The 20,263-nt window shown below is 38.5% G+C and overlaps 1 protein-coding gene across 2 annotated transcripts in view; it reads left to right on the top strand.

Moving 5' to 3' along the window:
* RGS22 (regulator of G protein signaling 22) overlaps positions 1-20,263 on the top strand; it is a 182,870-nt gene that overhangs the window by 46,417 nt on the left and 116,190 nt on the right. The window lies entirely within an intron of this gene.

Raw genomic sequence — 20,263 nt, 5'->3', positions numbered from 1 at the left:
GGTGGCCTCATAAAATGAGTTTGGGAGTGTTCCTTCCTCTGCAATTTTTTGTGGGAGTTTGAGAAGGATGGGTGTTAGCTCTTCTCTAAATGTTTGATAGAATTCATCTGTGAAGCCATCTGGTCCTGGACTTTTGTTTGTTGGAAGATTTTTAATCACAGTTTCAAATTCATTACTTGTGTTTGGTCTGTCCATATTTTCTATTTCTTCCTGCTTCAGTCTTGGAAGGTTATACCTTTCTAAGAATTTATCCACTTCTTCCAGGTTGTCCATTTTATTGGCATAGAGTTGCTTGTAGTAGTCTCTTAGGATGCTTTGTATTTCTGCAGTGTCTGTTGTAACTTCTCCTTTTCCATTTCTAATTTTATTGATTTGAGTCCTCTCCCTCTTTTTCTTGATTAGTCTGGCTAATGGTTTATCAATTTTGTTTATCTTCTCAAAGAAACAGCTTTTAGTTTTATTAATCTTTGCTATATTGTTTTCTTTGTTTCTACTTCATTTATTTTTGCTCTTATCTTTATGATTTCTTTCCTTCTGCTAACTTTGGATTTTGTTGTTCTTCCTTCTCTAGTTCCTTTAGGTGTGAGGTTAGATTGTTTATTTGAGATTTTTCTTCTTTCTTCAGGTAGGCTTGTATAGCTATAAACTTCCCTCTTAGAACTGCCTTTGCTGCATCCCATAGGTTTTGGATCGTTGTGTTTTCATTGTCATTTGTCTCTAGGTATTTTTTGAGTTCCTCTTTGATTTCTTCAGTGATCTCTTGGTTATTTAGTAATGTATTGTTTAGCCTCCATGTGTTTTTGTTTTTTACGTTTTTTTCCCTGTAATTCATTTCTAATCTCATAGTGTTGTTTGTGGTCAGAAAAGATGCTTGGTATGATTTCAATTTTCTTAAATTTACTGAGGCTTGATTTGTGACCCAAGATATGATCTATCCTGGAGAATGTTCCGTGCACACTTGAGAAGAAAGTGTAATCTCTTTTTGGATGGAATGTCCTATAAATATCAATTAAGTCTATCTGGTCTCTTGTGTCATTTAAAGCTTCTGTTTCGTTATTTATTTTCATTTTGGATGATCTGTCCATTGGTGTAAGTGAGGTGTTAAAGTCCCCCACTATTATTGTGTTACTGTCGATTTCCTCTTTTATAGCTGTTAACAGTTGCCTTATGTATTGAGGTGCTCCTATGTTGGATGCATATATATTTATATTTGTTATATCTTCTCCTTGGATTGATCCCTTGATCATTATGTAGTGTCCTTCCTTGTCTCTTGTAACATTCTTTATTTTAAAGTCTATTTTATCTGATATGAGTATTGCTACTCCAGCTTTCTTTTGATTTCCATTTGCATGGAATATTTTTTTCCGTCCCCTCACTTTCAGTCTGTATGTGTCCCTAGGTCTGAAGTGGGTCTCTTGTAGACAGCATATATATGGGTCTTGTTTTTGTATCCATTTAGCAAGCCTGTGTCTTTTGGTTGGAGCACTTAATCCATTCATGTTTAAGGTAATTATCGATATGTATATTCCTATGACCATTTTCTTAATTTTTTGGGGTTTGTATTTGTAGGTCCTTTTCTTCTCTTGTGTTTCCCACTTAGAAAAGTTCCTTTAGCATTTGTTGTAGAGCTGATTTGATGGTGCTGAATTCTGTTAGCTTTTGCTTGTCTGTAAAGCTTTTGATTTCTCCATCCAATCTGAATGAGATCCTTGCCGGGTAGAATAATCTTGGTTGTAGCTTCTTCCCTTTCATCACTTTAAGTATATCATGCCACTCCCTTCTGGCTTGTAGAGTTTCTGCTGAGAAATCAGCTGTTTACCTTATGGGAGTTCCCTTGTATGTTATTTGTCATTTTTCCCTCGCTGCTTTCAATAATTTTTCTTTGTCTTTAATTTTTGCCATTTTGATTACTATGTGTCTCGGCGTGTTTCTCCCTGGGTTTATCCTGTATGGGACTCGCTGTGCTTCCTGGACTTGGGTGTCTGTTTCCTTTCCCATGTTAGTGAAGTTTTCGACTATAATCTCTTCAAATATTTTCTCTGGTCCTTTCTCTCTCTCTTCTCCTTCTTGGACCCCTATAATGTGAATGTTGTTGCATTTAATGTCCCAGAGGTCTCTTAGGCTGTCTTCATTTCTTTTCATTCTTTTTTCTTTATTCTGTTCCGCAGCAGTGAACTCCACCATTCTGTCTTCCAGGTCACTTATCCGTTCTTCTGCCTCAGTTATTCTGCTATTGATTCCTTCTAGTGTATTCATTTCAGTTATTGTATTGTTCATCTCTGTTTGTTTGTTCTTTAATTCTTCTAGGCCTTTGTTAAACACTTTTTGCATCTTCTCGATCTTTGCCTCCATTCTTATTCCGAGGTCCTGGATCATCTTCATTATCATTATTCTGAATTCTTTTTCTGGAAGGTTGCCTATCTCCACTTCATTCAGTTGTTTTTCTGGAGTTTTATCTTGTTCCTTCATCTGGTACATAGCCCTCTGCCTTTTCATCCTTCTATGTTTCTGTGAATGTGGTTTTTGTTCCCCAGGCTGCAGGATTGTAGTTCTTCTTGCTTCTGCTGTCTGCCCTCTGGTGGATGAGGCTATCTAAGCGGCTTGTGCAAGTTTCCTGATGGGAGGGACTGATGGTGGGTAGAGCTGGGTGTTGCTCTGGTGGGCAGACCTCAGTAAAACTTTAATCTGCTTGACTGCTGATGGGTGGGGCTGCATTCCCTCCTTGTTGGTTGTTTGGCCTGAGGCAACCCAACACTAGAACCTACCTGGGCTCTTTGGTGGGGCTAATGGCAGACTCTGGGAGAGCTCACGCCAGGGAGTACTTCCCAGAACTTCTGCTGCCAGTTTCCTTGTCCTCACAGTGAGCCACAGCCACCCCCCGCCTCTGCAGGAAACACTCCAACACTAGTAGGTTGGTCTGGTTCAGTCTCCCCTGGGGTCACTGCTCCTTCCCCTGGGTCCCGATGCGCACACTACTTTGTGTGTGCCCTCCAAGAGTGGAGTTCCTGTTTCTCCCGGTCCTGTCGAAGTCCTGTAATCAAACCCCGCTAGCCTTCAAAGTCTGATTCTCTAGGAATTCCTCCTCCTGTTGCCGGACCCCCAGGTTCAGAAGCCTGACGTGGGGCTCAGAACCTTCACTCCAGTGGGTGGACTTCTGTGGGCTTAGTGTTCTCCAGTCTGTGTGTCACCCACCCAGCAGTTATGAGATTTGATTTTACTGTGATTGCTCCCTTCCTACTGTCTCATTGTGGCTTCTCCTTTGTCTTTAGATGGGGGGTATCTTTTTTGGTGAGTTCCAGTGTCTTCCTGTCAATGATTGTTCAGCAGCTAGTTGTGATTCTGTGTTCTCGCAAGAGGGAGCGAGTGCATGTCCTTCTACTCCGCCATCTTGGTTCAGTGACTGTATTTGATTCTGTGAATTAAGCAAAACAGCTACCTCTCCTGATTTTGAAGATGTGGCCTTGTGTAGGAGTATTCCTTGTGTAAAGTGCTTGTGCCAGGCAGCTTTGGAATGCCAGCTGGAGCTGGAGAGGATGTGGACTGGGATGGGGGGGGGGTCCCCAGGGCATACAGCATCGGGGCTGCCTTGGTAGGATGGTTGGAGTTGGAGTAGACCCATTCCAGGGTTTCCCCAGGCATGCCTCGCCAGGGCTGCTCTGGCAAGATAACTGTAGCTGGAGTGGGTGCAGGTTGAGTATTCCCAGGTTGCACTGCACAGGGTTGAGATTTCTGATCTTGAAATTACATTGTGTGGTTCTGACTCCCTGGCATTAAATTGTCTCAGCTTCTGAATTTTGTCTCCCTAGCATGATGTAAAAAGACTTGGGTTCTAATATTGGCTCTTCACCTTACTAGCGCTGTGCTTTTATACAAGTCATTTTGATGAGCCTCATTTTCCTCATCTGTCAAATGATGCCTTCAATACCTACTACTTAGGTTTGTTGTGTGAATCAAATGAAAATAATAATGTTTAACAATACTGTTTTCTCTTGATTTAAAATGTCTGATGGACATTTTAAGCTAACATATATCTAATACTTAAAACATAGCTCTTCTCCAGCCTGGAAGGTCTTCAATTCTTCTTTTACTGAATTCAGATATATTTCTGTCTTTCTTGTTTACTTTCATCAAATTAAATGTATTAATAATAATAACAGTATTTATAAATAATGTTTATAAATACAAAAGTAAAAATAGTAATAACAACTATGTTACAGCATTGTTTTGAATTTAAAACAAGGAAATCTATTATGGACAGTATAGCACTGTATAAACATTTAGTTAAAAACTTTTTTCCTGGACTTCCCTGGTGGCGCAGTGGTTGAGAATCTGCCTGCCAATGCAGGGGACACGGGTTCGAGCCCTGGTCTGGGAAGATCCCACATGCCGCGGAGCAACTGGGCCTGTGAGCCACGGTTACTGAGCCTGCGCATCTGGAGCCTGTGCTCCGCAACAAGACAGGCCGCGATAGTGAGAGGCCCGCGCACCGTGATGAAGAGTGGCCCCCACTTGCCGCAACTAGAGAAAGCCCTCGCACAGAAATGAAGACCTAACACAGCCATAAATAAATAAATAAAATTTAAAAAAAAATAATAATTAAAAAAAAAAAAACAAAACTTTTTTCCCTAGTTGGGACAGTGATATTTATTGGTTTATTCACTTTCTTCAGTGAACAGAAATTTTTTATTTCATGGAAGTCTTTATAACCTACTTCTTTATTGTTAAAAACTGTTTATTAGGAGCTTCTTATTTTTTTATTGAGGTACAATTGACATATAACATTATATTAGTTTCAGGTTTACAACATAATGATTTGATATCTGTGTACAAAGAGCTTCTTAACTTGAGTTATGTATTTTGACACAGTCTGTCAAAAAGATCTAAAAGGTGATCTTATTCGATATATTCGAGGTAGACTGTGATTCATTAAATATACATATTGTAAACAATAGGACAACAATTTTAAAATATTTTAAAGAGGTATAAATCATATAATAATAGTGGAGACAAAAAGGAATAAGAAAGTACTCAAACCAAAAACAGGCAGAAAATGAGGAAAAAAGAAATAAAGGCTATACGGAACAAGCAGAAAACAAGATGGTAGATTTTGAGCAAACCACATCAGTAATTAGCAGTAGCTTAATAATATACATGAATAATTACATTAAATTTAAATGACTTACACACCCCAGTTAAGAGTCAGAGTCAGATGGGTTAAAAAAAAGACCCACCACTATTTTCTGTCTTTACGAACATCACCTTAAATATAATACAAAATTTTGTTGAAAGTAAAAGAGTGGAAAAAGCTATACCATACAATTACTAATTTAAAGAAAGCTGGAGTGACTGTATTAATATCAAAGTAGACTTCAGAACAAGGCATCTTGCTATGGATATAAAGAGACATCACATAGTGATAAAGGAGTCAATTCACCAAGAAAGCAGAACAACCCATAATTATGCACCTTACAAAAGAGCTTCAGAATACATGAAATAAAAGCTGATAGCACTGAAAAGAGAAATAGACAATCCATAGTTATAGTTAAAGACTTAAACACTTTTCTCCCAGTAATCCAATAAAAAAAAGACAGAAGATCAGTAAGGATATAGGAAATCTGAACAACACTAGGAATCCAGTCAATCTAATTGATGTTTCTAGAATAATTCACCTCACAACTGCAGAGTACACAGTCTTTTTCAAGTACACTTGGAATATTTACCAAAATAGACCAATTCTGGGCTGCAATACAAATTTCAACAAATTTGAAAGATTTGAAACCGTGCAGAATTAGTTCTCTGACCATAACAAAATTAAACTATAAGTCATTAACAGAAAGACACCTGGAAAATCCCCAAATATGTAATTAAACAACAGACTTTTAAATAGCCCATAGCTCAAAGTAAGTCCCAAGGGAATTTAGAAATTATGGGGAATTGAATAAAAATTAAAATGCAACATAAAATTTGTGGGATGCAACTAAATAATTCTTCAGAGATAAATTTATAGCATTAAGTGCTTATGTTAGAAAAGACTAAAGATCACAAATCAATGATCTAAGCTTCTACCTTAGGAAACGAGAAATAGAAAATTAAGCCCAAATTAAATAACTAAATGACATAATCAGTTAAATGGAAAACAGAAAGACAAGAGAGAAAATCAATGAAAATAATGTCTAGTTCTTTGAAAAAAAATCAATGAAATTGATAAACTTTTAGCCAGAATGATGAGGAAAAAATATGAGAAGAAATAACTGATCAGTATCACAAATGAAAGAGGGGACAGCAGTATGGATACTACAGACATTCAAAGGAAGATAAGGGAATACAAACAGCTTTATGTCCATAAACTCAGTAATTAAATGCAATAGACATATTCCTTGAAAGATACAAATTACCAGTGCTAACTCAAAAGGATATATGTAATCTGAATAGTTCTAAATCTATTAAAGAAATTGGATTCATAGTTTAAAATCTTCCTACATCATACTTAATGGTGAGAAACTCAAGTTTTCTCACTAAGATCAGGCACAAGGCAAGAATGTCTCCTCCCACCAATCCTTTTCAACATTGTAATGGAAGTCCTTGCTAATGCAGTAAGGCAAGAAAAGGAAATACAAGTTATACAGATTGAGAAGAAAGACATAAAACTGTCTTTGTTCACAGATGACATGATCATCTATATAGAAAATCTGAAAGAATAAACAAAAAAAACTCCTGGAACTAATAAGCAATTATAGCAACATTGCAGGATACAAGGTTAACATACAAATGACAATTGCTTTCCTATATACTAACAATGAACAAGTGGAATTTTAAAATAAAACCACAATACCATTTATCATAATAATACCGTTTACCATAATAATAAACATAATACCACTAGCATCCCCCAAAATGAAATACTTAGGTATAAATCTAACAAAATATGTACAAGATCTATATGAGGAAAACTATAAAACTCTGATGAATGAAATTAAGGAACCAAATAGAGATATTCCATGTTCATGGATTGAAAGACTTGATATTGTCAAGATATCAGTTTTTCCCAACTTGATTTATAGATTCAATGCAATCTCAATTAAAATCCCAGCAAATTTTTTAATGGATATTAACAAACTGATTCTAAATTTTTTGTAGGGAGCCAAAAGAGTTGGAGGACCGATGCTAACCCTACTTCAAGACTTACTGTAAAGTTACACTAACCTATACAGTGTGATATCAGTGAAAGAAAACACAAATAGATCAATGGAACAGAATAGAGAGCCCCAAAATAGACTCCCGTAAATATAGTCAACTGATCTTTGACAAAGGAGCAAAGTTAATACAGTGCAGCAAAACAGTCTTTTTATTTTTAAGTGAAAGCAGGTTTATTTCAAAAAGCACTCCTTTCAACAAATGGTGCAGCAACAACTGGACATCCAATGCAAAAGAAATGAATCTAGACACAGACTTGACACCCTTCACAGAAATTAACTCAAAGTAGATCATAGTCCTAAATGCAAAACACAAAACTATAAAACTGCTAGATGATAATACAGCAGAAAACCTAGATAACCTTTGGTAAGGTGACTTTTTAGATAGAATATCAGAGACATGATCCATGAAAGAAATCATTGTTAAGCTGAATTGCATTAAATTTAAAAATTTCTGCTCTGCATAAGACATTATCAAGAAAATTAAAAGACTAGCCAAAGACTTGAAGAAAATATTAGCAAAAGACACATCTGATAGAGGACTGTTATCCAAACTAACAATAAGAAAACAAACAACCTGATTTTATAATGGGCCAAAGAAGATATAGAAATGGCAAGTAAGTATATAAAAGATGGTCCACATTCTATGTCATCAGGAAAATGCAAATTAAAACAACAGTAAGATACTAGTACACACCTATTAGAATGGCGAAAATCCAGAACACTGACAACACCAAATGTTAATGAAGATGTGGAGCAACAGGAAATCACATACATTGCTGGTGGAAATGCAAAAGTGGTACAGCCACTTTGGAGGACATTTTGATGGTTTCTTACAAAACTAACATACTCTTAGCATACATTTCAGCAATCATACTCCCTGGTTATTTACCCAAAAGAGTTGAAAATATATGCCCATACAGACACCTGCATATGGATGTTTATAGTAGCTTTATTCATAATTGTCAAAACTTGGAAGCAACTAAAATGCCCTTCATTAGATGAGTGGATAACTAAACTGTGTACATCCAGACAATGGGATATTATAGAGTGGTAAGAAGAAATGAGCTTTCAATCCACAAAAAATACATGGAGGGACCTTAAATACATATTTCTAAGTGAAAGAAGTCAATTTGAAAAAGGCTACATACTGTATGATTCCAACTATATAATATTCTGGAAAAGGCACATCTATGTAGACAATGAAAAGATTAGTGGTTTTGTATAAAATGGATAACTAATAAGAACTTGCTGTATAAAAAAATAAATAAAATTCAAAAAAAATACAGAATAAAAACTAAAAATAGAACTACCATACGACCCAGCAATCCCACTACTGGGCATATACCCTGAGAAAACCATAATTCAAAAAGAGTCATGTACCAAAATGTTCATTGCAGCTCTATTTACAATAGCCAGGACATAGAAGCAACCTAAGTGTCCATCATCGGATGAATGGATAAAGAAGATGTGGCACATATATACAATGGAATATTGCTCAGCCATAAAAAGAAATGAAATGGAGGTATTTGTAATGAGGTGGATGGAGTTAGAGTCTGTCATACAGAGTGAAGTAAGTCAGAAAGAGAAAAACAAATACAGTATGCTAACACATATATATGGAATCTAAGGGGGGGAAAAAAAAGGTCATGAAGAACCTAGTGGCAAGATGGGAATAAAGACACAGACCTACTAGAGAATGGACTTGAGGATATGGGGAGGGGGAGGGGTGAGATGTGACAGGGTGAGAGAGTGTCATGGACATATATACACTACCAAATGAAAATAGATAGCTAGTGGGAAGCAGCCGCATAGCACAGGGAGATCAGCTTGGTGCTTTGTGACCACCTAGAGGGGTGGGATAGGGAGGGTGGGAGGGAGGGAGATGCAAGAGGGAAGAGCTATGGGAACATATGTATATGTATAACTGATTCACTTTGTTATAAAGCAGAAGCTAACACCATTGTAAAGCAATTATACTTCAATAAAGATGTTTAAAAAAAATACAGAATAAAATCAAGCATGTCAAAATATTAAAAAAAAAAATGATTAGTGATTACTAGGGGTTCCAGGGGCCAGAGATGAATAGGCAGAGCATAGAGGATTTTTAGGGTAGTGAAAATACTCTGTATGATATTACACTGATGGATATATGTCATTATACATATGTCCAAACCCATAGAATGTACAACACCAAGAGTGAACCCTAAGGTAAACAATGGATTTTGGGTGATTATGATGTGTCAGTGTAGGTTCATTCTTGGTAAAAAATGTACCATCCTGTGAGTGATGTTCATAAAGGGGGAGGCTATGCATGTGTGGATGCAGGAGATATGTAGGAAATCTTTATCTTCTCAATTTTGTTGTAAACCTAAAACTGCTCCAAAAAAATAAGTCTAGGGGGAAGAAGATTCCCACGAAGAAAACTCTAGGTCCAGATGACTTCACTGGTGAATTCTGTCAAACCTTTAGAGATGAAGTAATACTAAATTTATGAAAACTCTTCCAAAAAAAACAAAAGAAGAGGGATCAATTTCCAACTCATTTTATGATGCCAACATTATCCTTATACCAACACTAGATAAAGAAATTTCAAAGAAAAGAAGAGCTTACAAACTAATATCCCTCATGAACATAGACACAAAAAAGTTCAAAAAAAGCAAACTGAATCTAGCAATGCAAAAAATACTAATAATGAAGCATATTTTAGAAGAAAACACAAATGTAAATCTTCATGATTACATGTGTCTTCATGATCAATAGGCATTGATATTTTAGATATCACACCAAAAGCATAAACAATAAAAGAAAAAAATAGATAAATAAAAATTTAAAACTTTTATGGTCTAAAGAAAGTGAAAAGACAACCCACGGAATGGGAGAAAATATTTGCCAGTCATATATCTGATAAGGACTGTGTATCTAGACTGTGTAAAGAGCTCTTACAACTCAACAATAAAGAGACAACCCAATTTAAAAATGGACAAAGGATATGAATAGATATTTCTCCAAAGAAGATGTAAAAATGACCAATACACATATGAAAAGATGCTCAACATCTTTAGTCATAAGAGAAGTGCATTCAACATTGGGAGGTGAGGTGGAGGAGTTGGAATGAATGGAGAGTGATTGCTAATGGGTATGGGTTTTTTGGAGAGGGTGATGAAAATGTTCTAAATTTGTGGTGATGGTTTCTGAATATACTAAAATCATTGGCTTATACTTTAAATGGATGAGTTGTGTGAAACGTAAGCTATATCTCAAAGCTGTTATTAAAAAAAAGTGTTCGCACATACACACATCACAATGAACTATTTCTACACACCTATTATGATGTACAAAATAAACAACAAATAAATATTGACAATACAAAATGCTAGCCAGGATGCAGAGCATCTAGAATTCTTACATTGTTGATGCAAATTGCATTTTGGAAAACAGTTTGGCAGTTCTTCCTAAGTTAAACATATACCATACTACCTATCTATCTTATTCCTATATATTAACCCAAGAGAAATAGACAGTTATGTTCACATAAAAACCTGTATGTGAATGTCTCTAGTTGTTTTATTATAATCACCAAAAGCTAGAAACAACCCAAATTTCCTTACTGGGAATGGATAAATAAAATGTGGTTCATCAGTACAGTGGAGTACTACTCAGCAATGAAGAGGAATGGACTAGTGATCCATGGAAGAACATAGATCAATCTCAAATGCATTATGCTAAATGAAAGAAGCCAGAGTCAAAGGCTACATACTATATTGATTCCATTTATATGACATTCTGGGAAAGGCAAAACTATACAGAGAACCTGTCAGTGGTTGCCAGGGCCTGGGGTTAGAGGGAGTCATTGACTGCAAAGTGTCATGAGGAAGTTTGGAGCTGTTGGAACTATTCTACATCTTGACTGTAGTCATGGTTACATGACTGTATGTAATTGTCACAACTTGTAGCACTGTGTACTAAAAAGGATGGATTTTACTCTATGTAATTTATACCTCAATAAATGACTAGACAGAAAATCTAGTCCATTGGCAGATAGCCATGCTTTATTTAGTTGCTCGTACATCTAAATATAATTTTTATTAATCTAATCCTGGTGACAGTTTAAAGAGCTTGTGTATGGCTAATTGGAAGTAGTTCTAGAATGATTTACCGACAGCCACTTTCCCCTAACCTTTTGGTTATCTGTTTTTCTTTCTTAACATTTTTTTTAGTTTTAAGGATTAAATAATTTTATTTTAGGTAAATTATTTTTGTGTTTCTTATAGTATTTATTAATTTATCCTTCTATGGTTGGCAGGGTTGTTTTGTATCTCTTTGGTCATTATATTTTAGTTACTTAAAAACACCTTGAAAGGATTTTTTAGCAGTTTGACTAAAGACTTTTCTTCAATTTTGATTTTATTGTTTTATACTTTTCACTTAATTTTTAGATCAAATAGATGCAAAACATACAAAAGGGAAAGAGTTATAGGTGAACTGTTCATTAGGTAAATATTATGCAAACTGATTTTGTATGAACTGACTAGTTCCACAGCCTTGTAGAATTCCTCAAGTGTTTATGTCGATTTTTATGTGCGGTCTGGTATCTTTCTGTGATACATTGAATGCATTGCTCATGAGAATTCAAGACTCCTGTGTGGTTGGTTGTCAGTGTGTAGCATATGTGGAATCCTTCTTACTCAAGATCCAAATGTCCTTCAGATCTCACTGATAAGCAGTGAGACAGTCAACAAGATGCTACTGTTCAGGTGCTGGCTGTTTCCAAAGTTTCTTCTATTCTTTCAGTACCCAGAAGATAGTCTTTGGTGAAGGCAAATGGGTGTTTTTGGCTAAACAGGAGGAAACCATTGTTTGCTCAGTTTTCCAGTCCTGGGGAGCCTAATGACTTGGTGCCACATGTCAGCATTGCTGAGCACAGGTGCACCCTCAAGAACATTAGCTTCTCAGATGGTGGCAGCACTGCTTTGTGAGCCTGCGATTTCCTCAAAGGAGATAGCAGTGGTCTGCGTTGACTCTGACGTTAATATCACAGCAAAATTTTTGCTTTAGCAGACAGTCAATGGAAGCCACATAGTGCAGACACATTTGCCTCACTGAAATGCATACTTTATTGGTTGTTTTACTTATTATTAGCATTTGTTTAGTGTCCGAGGTACTGGCATTGATTAGAATTCTGGGAAAAGTGAATATAAGACAAAATAGAAACAATAGTGTATAAATGTCTTAGGATGAATAGCAACTTAGTAACTCTTCCGTAAATTCATATGGCCCTCACAACCTCAAGGTAAAATCTAAACTCCATAATGTTATTTAAAAGACTACTCATAATCAGGGCCCTGCCTACTTCTCCAGCCTTCCTCCCTCCATCTCTCAAATCTTACCCTGTGATTTATTAAACTAAACTTATCTTTATTTCTTTCCTGCTTCCCTCTTCAACCTAGCTAATCATGCTTCTAGTCAATTATAGTTTTTAAAAATTTTTATTGGAGTATAGTTGATTAACAATGTTGTGTTAGTTTCAGGTGTACAGCAAAGTAATTCAGTTATACATATACAAGTATTCTTTTTCAAATTCTTTTCCCATATAGGTCATTACAGAGTATTGAGTAGAGTTCCCTGTGCTATGCAGTAGGTCCTTATTAGTTATCTATTTTATATACAATAGTAGTGTGTATATGTCAATCCCAATCTCTCAGTTTATCCTTTCCCCCTTCCCCCCATAACCCTAAGACTGTTTCTACGTCTATGACTCTATTTCGGTTTTGTAAATAAGTTCATTTGTACCATTTTTTTAGATTCCACATATAAGTGATATCATATGATGTTTGTCCTTCTCTGTCTGACTTACTTCACTCAGTATGACAATCTCTAGGTCCATACATGTGGCTGCAAATGGCATTGTTTCATTCTTTTTTAATGGCTGAGTAATATTCCATTGCATATATGTACCACATCTTCTTTATTTCTTCTTCAGTCAATGGGCATTTAGGTTGCTTCCAGTCCTGGATATTGTAAATAATGCTGCAGTGAACATTGGGATGCATGTATCTTTTTGAATTATGGTCTTCTCAGGGTTAATGCCCAGGAGTGGGATTGCTGGATAGTATGGTAGCTCTAATTTTAGTTTGTTAAGGAAACTCCATACTGTTCTCCATAGTGGCTGTACCAATTTTCATTCCCACCAACAGTGTAGAAGGGTTCCCTTTTCTCCACACCCTCCCCAGCATTTACTGTTTGTAGATGTTTTGTTGATGGCTATTCTGACCAGTGTGAGGTGATACCTCACTGTAGTTTTGATTTGCATTTCTCTGATAATTAGTGATGTTCAGCATCTTTTCATGTGCTTTTTTGGCCATCTGTATGTCTTCTTTGGAGAAATTTCTATTTAGATGTCCTCCCCATTTTTTGACTGGGATGTTTGTTTTTTGTTATTGAGCTGCGTGAGCTGTTTGTATATTCTGGAGGTTAATGCCGTGTCGGTCACTTAGGTTTGCAAATATTTTCTCCCACTCTGTTGGTTGTCTTTTCGTCTCATTTATGGTTTTCTTTGCTGTGCAAACGCTTGTAAGTTTAATTACGTTCATTTGTTTATTTTTGTTTTTATTTTCATTACTCTAGGAGGTGGATCCAAAAAGATATTTCTGCAATTTATGTCAGAGTGTTCTATGTTTTCCTCTAAGAGTTTTATAGTATCCAGCCTTACATTTAGGTCTTTAATCCATTTTGAGTTTATTTTTGTGTATGGTGTTAGGGAGTGTTCTAATTTCATTCTTTTACATGTGGCTGTCCAGTTTTCCCAGCATCACTTATTGAAGAGACTGTCTTTTCTCCCTTGTGTATTCTTGCCTACTTTGTCATAGATTAGTTGACCATAGGTGTGTGGGTTTATCTCTGGACTTTCTATCCTGTTCCATTGATCTATATTTCAGTTTTTGTGCCAGTACCATACTGTTTTGATTACTGTATCTTTATAGTATAGTCTCAAGTCAGGGAACTTGAGTTCTCCAGCTCCTTTTTTCTTTTTCAAGATTGCTTTGGCTCTCTGGGGTCTTTTGTATTTCCATACAAATTTTAAAATTTTTTGTTCTAGTTCTGTGAAAAATGCCATTGGTAGTTTGATAGGGATTGCACTGAATCTGTAGATTGCTTTGGGTAGTATAGTCATTTTGATAATATTGATTCTTCCAATCCAAGAACATGGTATATCTCTCCATCTGTTTGTGTCATCTTTGATTTCTTTCATCAGTGTCTTATAGTCTTCTGAGTCTTTTACCTCCTTACGTAGGTTTATTCCTAGATATTTTATTCTTTTTGTTGCAGTGGTGAATGGGATTGTTTGCTTAATTTCTCTTTCTGATCTTTCGTTGTTAGTGTACAGGAATGCAAGCGGCTTCTACACATTAATTTTGTATCCTGAAACTTTACCAAATTCACTGATGAGCTCTAGCTGTTGTCTGGTAGCATCTTTAGGATTTTCTATGTATAGCATCATGTCATCTGCAAACAGTGACAGTTTTACTTCTTTTCGAATTTGGATTCCTTTAATTTCTTTTTCTTCCCTGATTGCCATGGCCAGGACTTCCAAAACTATGTTGAATAAAAGTGGTGAGAGTGGACATCCTTGTCTTGTTCCTGGTCTTAGAGGAGATGCTTTCAGTTTTTCACCATTGAGAATGATGTTTGCTGTGGGTTTGTTGTATATGGCCCTTATTATGTTGAGGTAGGTTCTTTCTATGCCCATTTTCTGGAGAGTTTTTGTCATAAATGGGTGTTGAATTTTGTCAAAAGCTTTTTCTGAATCTATTGAGATGCTCATATGGTTTTTATTCTTCAGTTTGTTAATGTGGTATATCACATTGATTGATTTGCATATATTGAAGAATCCTTGCATCCCTGGGATAAATTCCACTTGATCATGGTGTATGATCCTTTTAATGTGTTGTTCGATTTGGTTTGCTAGTATTTTGTTGAGGACTTTTGTGTCAATGTTCATCAGTGATATTGGCCTGTAATCTTCTCTTATTGTTGTATCTTTGTCTGGTTTTGGTATCAGGGTGATGGTGGCCTCATAGATGACCTTGGGAGTGTTCCTTCCTCTGCAATTTTTTGGAAGAGTTTCAGAAGGATAGGTGTTAACTCTTCTCTAAATGTTTGATAGAATTCCCCTGTGAAGACATCTAGTCCTGGACCTCTGTGTGTTGGAAGTTTTTAAATTACCATTTCAATTTCAGTACTTGCAATTGGTCTGTTCATATTTTCTATTTCCTCCTGGTTCAGTCTTGGAGGGTTGTACCTTTCTAAGAATTTGTCCATTTCTTCTAGGCTGTCCATTTTATTGGCATATAGTTGCTTGTAGTAGACTCTTATGATCCTTTGTATTTCTGTGATGTCAGTTATAGCTTCTCCTTGTTCATTTCTAATTTCATTGATTTGAGCCATCTTCCTTTTTTTTCTTGATGAGTTTGGCTAAAGGTTTATCAATTTGTTTATCTTTTCAAAGAACCAGCTTGTAGTTTCATTGATCTTATCTATTGTTTTCTTTGTCTCTATTTCATTTATTTCTGCTCTTATCTTTATGATTTCTTTCCTTCTGCTAACTTTGGGTTTTATTTGTTCTCTTTCTCTAGTTGCTTTAGGTGTAAGGTTAGGCTTTTTTTTTTTTTAGGTTTTTCTTGTTTCTTGAGGTAGGCTTGTATAGCTATACACTTCCCTCTTAGAACTGCTTTTGCTGCATCCCATAGGTTTTGGATCATTGTGTTTTCATTGTCATTTGTCTCTAGGTATTTTTTATTTCTTCGGTGATCCATTGGTTGTTTAGTAACATATTATTTAGTCTCTACATGTTTGTGTTTTTTACAGTTTTTTTTTCCTGTAATTGATTTCTAATCCCATAGTGTTCAGTTTCCATTTGCATGGGATACCTTTTTCTATCCCCTCACCTTCCATCTGTTTGTGTCCCTAGATCTGAAATGGGTTTCTTGTAGACAGCATATATATGGGTCTTGTTTTTGTATCCATTCAGCCAGTCTGTATCTTTTGTTTGGAGCATTTAATCCATTTACATTTAAGATAATTATTGATATGTATGTTCCTATTGACATTTTCTTAATTGTTTTGGATTTGTTCTTGTAGGTCTTTTTTCTTCCCTTCCTCTTTTGTTCTCTTCTCTTGTGATTTGATGACTATCTTTGGTATTGTGTTTGGGTTGCCTTTTCTTTTTTGTTTGTGTATCTATTGCAGTTTTGGGGTTTGCTGTTCCCATGAGGTTTTGATACAGCAGTCTATATAGGTACAAGGTTGCTTTAAGTTGCTGGTCTCTTTCCCACCTAGAGAAGTTCCTTTAGCATTTGTTGTAAAGCTTGTTTGGTGGTGCTGAATTCTCTTAGCTTTTGCTTGTCTGTAAAGCTTTTTTTTTTTTTTTTTTTTGTTGAATCTGAAAGAGAAGCTTGCTGGGTAGAGTATTCTTTGTTGTAGGTTTTTCCCTTTCACCACTTGAAATATATTGTGCCACTCCCTTCTGGCCTGCAGAGTTTCTGGCTTAAAAATCAGCTGATAACCTCATGGAGATTCCCTTGTATGTTACTTGTTGCTTTTTCCTTGTTGCTCTTTATATTTTTTCTTTGTCTTTAATTTTTGTCAGTTTCATTAATATGTGTCTCAGCATTTTCCTCCTTGGGTTCATCCTGTATGGGACTCTCTGCACTTTCTGGACTTGAGTGTTTCCTTTCTCATGTTAGGGAAACTTTTGGCTATAATATCTTCAAAAATTTCCTCAGGTCCTTTTTCTTTCTCTTCTCCTTGTGGTACCATATAAAATGAATGTTGGTGCATTTAATGTTGTCCCAGAGGTCTCTGAGACTGTCCTCATTTCTTTTCATTCTTTTTTCTTTATTCTGTTCTGTGGCAGTGATTTCCACCACTCTGTGTTCCAGCTCACTTATTCGTTCATTTGCCTCAGTTACTCTGCTACTGATTCCTTCTAGTGTGCTTTGTCATTTTAGTTATTGTATTGTTCATCTGTTTGTTTGTTCTTTATATCTTCTAGCTCCTTGTTAAACATTTCTTGTGTCTTCTAGATCTGTGCTTCCATTCTTTTTCTGAGATCTTGGATCATCTTTACTATCATTACTGTGAATTCTTTTTCAGGTAGATTGCCTATCTCCTCTTCATTTAGTTGTTCTTGTGGGGTTTTATCTTGTTCCTTTTTTGCAACATATTTCTCTGTCATCTCATTTTGTTGAACTTTCTGTGTTTGTGGTCTCCTTTCCACAGGCTGCAGGACCATAGTTCTTATTGCTTCTGGTGTCTGCCCCCTGGTGGGTGAGGTTGGTCCAGGGGCTTATGCAGGCTTCCTGGTGGGAGGGACTGGTGCTTGCCCTCTGGTGAGTAGAGCTGGGCCTTGTCCATCTGATGGGCAGGGTTGTGACAAGGAGTGTGTTTTAGGTAGCTATGAGCTCAGTATGACTTTAGGCAGCCTGTCTGCTGATGGGTGGGGCTGTGTTCCTGTCCTGCTGGTTGTTTGGTCTGAAGCATTCCAGCTCTGCAGCCTGTAGGCTGTTGGGTGTGGCCAGGTCTTAGTGCAAAATAGGGACCTCCAGGAGAGCTCACACTGATCAGTATTCTCTGGGGTCCAGTATTCTCTGGTGCCCACAAAGCCCCACCTCCGCCACCAGTGCCCCTGCCCCGACAGTGAGTTACAGCCAATCCCCGCCTCCCCAGGAAACCCTCTCAGACCCTAGTCAGGTCTAGCTGTGATTCCTATGGAGGTATTGCTTTGTGCTCTGTCCCAGCGCACACGAGGTCTTGTGTGCACCCTCCAAGAGTAGAGTGTCTGTTTCTTCCAGCCCTGTGGAGCTCCTGCACTCAGGGGTTCTTCCTCCTAATGCCTGACCGTAAGACTGTCTTGAAGGTCTATTTTTATGTGGGAATGTCCCTATGTAGTCTCTGTGTGTTTAATATTTTTTGGTGCAAGGGCTGTTTTTAGTATGGATGTCTGCTACCTCTTTCCTCAGTGTATGCTGGCCGTTATCCCTTGATAGGAGGTGTGACTGATGTTGTGGTGACCTAAGCCTGCACTGGATATTGAGCGCAGCCTCCTCTTTGCTCTGTGGTTGTTAATTCCCTGTCAGGGGCAGGGTCTGCTCCCTACTTGTTGTAGTAGAGACCCTCAGATCTGTTTCTGAGCTGTGTTTCTAATCTGCAGTAGGTGAGATTGGAGCACTCCCACTGGGAGAGAAGCCACTGAGTTTTCCTTCTCTGGAGCTGTTCACCTGTGAGTGAACTCTATTGTGTCACTTTTCACCCATTGTGTTGGCTCACAAATTACACTGTTGTTGGAACTGCTCTCAGCGCCCCCTTAACCGTGGGTATGCCGGCAATTGGCCCCGGCGTCTCTCAGGCGTTGTTTTCACCAGGCCACCAGTGCAGATCCACCGAAGTCATATCCCAGGACTGCAGTAGTCGTGTACCTGGACCCACTGTGGTAGCTGTGGAGGCAGCTCAGATTCTGGCCTGGTCCAATCCCTGTGTGTACGTGCCCACAAAGCCCACAGCTGCTAAAGCTAGACCCGTCTCAGCTATGGGAGCCCTCGTCCATTTGGACGTTCCTCAGTTGCTGAGTTTACAATGCCGACAGCGGGGGTGTAAATCCGTGGTTCCTGCAGCCTCGAGGAGAGATTTCAGCTCTTCTTCCTTAGTTGCATTGCCCTTGGGGCTCAGCTGTGGTTTCAGCCCCACCTCTGTATGTGTTCCTCTCACTGGCATCTGCTCTTCAGGCTGTCCCAGAGCACATGCAGCCACCCAGGTGGGCGGGGGTGGAGGCGGCGACGGGTGGGGCATGCGAGCCTGCTCAGGCAGGTGACCATACTAGTGCCCCCCGAGGCAGGGGCCAGTGCATGGGGAAGGGGGCTGCAATGGTGGCCTCACCCCTTGCGTGCCACTCAACAATGGCACTCCGCTTCTATGGCGGCCTGGGCTTCTTCCATGAACATTCCCAATCGTGAAGCTCCTTACTCCTGTCCCTTCAGGCTGTCCCTTCACAGCCAACAGCTGTCCCCTTCCTGAGTCCACTCTCCAGACCCCGTGTTCCAGCATGCAGCCCCGCTCGTCCCAGCAGACACAGGACTCGGTCTGGGGAGCTCAGGGCTGCGGCACGGACCATCTGGGCCATCCGTGTAGGTCTTACTCTGTCCTGTCTGCCACAGACTGGTTGCTGCCCTCTCCTCCGAGCCCCTGAAGCTCCCTCTCTGTCCCAGCTGGTCTCCCCACCGGTGAGAGGGCTTCCCTGAGTGTGGGAACCTCTCCTCTCCTTCAGCTCCCCTGCAGGGGTGCAGGTCCCGTCCTGTTTCCTCTTCTTTTTTTCTTTCTTAAGTCCTACCCGGTTGCGTGAGGATTTTTCTTGCCCTTTTAGGTGTCCAAGGTCCTCTGCTAGTGTTCAGCAGGTGCTCTGTGAGAATTGTTCCATTTGTAGATGTATTCTTTTTTTTTTTTTTTTTTTAAAGATATATTGATTGATTGATTGATTGCTATGTTGGGTCTTCGTTTCTGTGCTAGGGCTTCCTGTAGTTGCGGCAAGCGGGGGCTACTCTTCATCGCGGTGCGCGGGCCTCTCACTATTGTGGCCTCTCTTGTTGTGGAGCACAGGCTCCAGACACGCAGGCTCAGTAGTTGTGGCTCACGGGCCTAGTTGCTCCACGGCATGTGGGATCTTCCCAGACCAGGGCGCGAACCCGTGTCCCCTGCATTAGCAGGCAGATTCTCAACCACTGAGCCACCAGGGAAGCCCAGTAGATGTATTCTTGATGTACTTGTGGGGAGAGGCGAACTCCACATCCTCCTATTCCTCCATGTTGACTCTGTGCCCCGCCCCCCTAGTCATGTTCTGTGGGAAACCTTTGCTGGTTTTCGTGCCCATGTGGCCTCCCACAGAATCCTGAACTTCTGGTGCTTACAGCACTCTGTTATTATTGCTTATTGAATTATCTGCAAACTCCTTAAAGGAAGGGCCTTCTCTTTCTTGTTAACCTTGGTATCCTCGATGATCATGCCTGGTGATGTTAAAC

This window comes from Balaenoptera physalus (genome assembly GCF_965194825.1).
Source record: "Balaenoptera physalus genome assembly, chromosome: 17".
Taxonomy (NCBI): domain Eukaryota; kingdom Metazoa; phylum Chordata; class Mammalia; order Artiodactyla; family Balaenopteridae; genus Balaenoptera; species Balaenoptera physalus.
The sequence above is the reverse complement of the archived record's forward strand: the minus strand, read 5'-3'. Positions and strand labels throughout refer to the sequence as shown.